Source organism: Octopus bimaculoides, chromosome 4, assembly GCF_001194135.2.
Source record: "Octopus bimaculoides isolate UCB-OBI-ISO-001 chromosome 4, ASM119413v2, whole genome shotgun sequence".
NCBI classification, from domain to species: Eukaryota; Metazoa; Mollusca; class Cephalopoda; order Octopoda; family Octopodidae; genus Octopus; species Octopus bimaculoides.
Window position 1 is genome coordinate 100451667 of NC_068984.1, and position 2164 is coordinate 100453830.

At 38.2% G+C, this 2164-nt stretch overlaps 1 long non-coding RNA gene across 1 annotated transcript in view; it reads left to right on the forward strand.

The window, feature by feature from the left end:
- Positions 1 to 2164, forward strand: part of LOC106875230 (uncharacterized) — a 49889-nt gene that overhangs the window by 10591 nt on the left and 37134 nt on the right. The window lies entirely within an intron of this gene.

Sequence of the window (2164 nt, forward strand, 5' to 3'; positions counted from 1 at the left end):
CCATGCTGCTGCCGTCACCACGCTCCTGCCACCACCATGCTGCTGCCACCACTATCATATTGTCGAAACAGGCATACATTAGAACATTTACACATTTTTTAACAAAAAAGAATGTTAAAATATCACTACCACCACCGCCACCACTATCTCCACTTCACTGCAAACCACTACCAACACCACCACTGCCATTACCACCAAGAGTAACACTGTCACCATCAACCACCACCATCACCATCATCACCACCAATACTGCTGCTGCCACCACCACCACCACAACAGGTATATATATATCATTATACTAATTGACAGAAATATCAAGCCCTGTTAGACACAGACTGTTGACTGCAGCTGTTGACTTCTCATTGTTGTTGTGGCGGTGGTTTTAGTGGAAGTGGTTGTGGCTGGTGTGACTATTGTGGAGGTTACTATGGTGGTGGCTGTGATGGTGGTTGTTGTGGTAGTGGTGCTCTGGTGGTGGTTGTTGGGTGGTGGTTGTGGCTATTGTGATTGTGATTGTGGTGGTAGTGCTGGTGGTTGTGATTGTGGTTCTTGTAGCAGTTTTAGCGAAGTGGTGCCCCAACATAGCCACAGTCTAATGACTTAAACATGTGATAGATAAAAGATATATGCATGTGATGTGTGTGTGAGAGAGTATGTTTGTGCATGTGTGTGCATGTGTGTGTGTACGTGTGTGTGTATGTGTGTGCATTGTGTGTGTATATGTGTGTGTATGTGTATATGTGTGTGTATGTGTATATGTGTGTGTATATGTGTGTGCATGTGTGTGTGCATGTGTGTGCATGTTTGTGCATGCGTACGTGTATGCATGTGTGTGTGAGACTCTGTGTGTGTGTGTGTGTGCATGTGTGTGCATGTTTGTGCATGCGTACGTGTATGTATGTGTGTGTGTGTGTGTGTGTCACTGTTCCATTGGTTTGACATTATATAATAATTGTAAATGAGGGTCCCTGCAATGCATGCAGTGTCCTCTGTTTCCAATCTTTTGTGAAAACCTGTCTGGCCATGAGAAAATACTACCTTACTTGGAAACAAGTGAAGGTTGGCTGCAGGAAGGGCATCCAACTGTAGAAAATCTGCCTCAACCATGCAAGCATGGAAAAGTGGATATTAGAATGATGATGATGATGACGATGATGATGATGACGACGAAACCGATGATGGTAATGATGACAATGATGATGACAACAATGATGATACATACAGCAAACTCTAACATGCATTGAGAAATAATATGGAGCACAGTGTGTCAGCCTGGACATGTTGCACTCAGCACTGTTCAATTTATTTCTTTTCACATTCCAAAAATAAAAAAATAAGTGTGGATATACATGAAAGATATTTATTTTACAATTGATACTTATATACACACAACAATGAAAAATAAACATTGTTTGGCCAATATTTATCTAGACACTACCGACAAAACTATATAGTCAATAAACACAGTAGTTTACTTTGCAACCAGATGGTCTTAGATTCAGTATTACTGTATGGGGCCTAAGGCAAGTTTCTTCAGGCCAACCAATATCTTCCAACTGAAATTGGGAAACTGCATGGAAGCCCATCACATATACATATATGTGTGTGTATATGTATGCGTGTGTATATGTATGTGTGTGTATATGTATGTGTGTGTGCATACTTATGTATGCATATGTGTGTATTTATATAGACATATACATATTCATATCTATCTGTCTGTCTGTCTGTCTGTCTGTCTGTCTGTCTGTCTGTCTGTCTGTCTGCCTGTCTGTTTGTCTGTCTGTCTATATCTATATCTATATTTATATATACATATTTACACACACACACACACACACACACACACACACACATATATATTCCTTACACATTATTTACAATAATTCTTTTTCAGGTATACATATCTTTCTGTTATATGTTTGTTTATAACCTATAATGAATTGTGAGTAAATTGTATAACATAACTGTCACAACTACTACATTAACCTGAAGATTGCATAGTTTAATGCATGAAAGTACTAGTTCAGTTAGAATGGAAATTTAATTTTCTATCATTTCATTATATTGTATTATCTTATATAATTATAAGATTGTAAATAAAACGTGAAAATCAGATGAAGTTGGAATTTCTTTGAGTAATTCTTCTATACACAATCATATG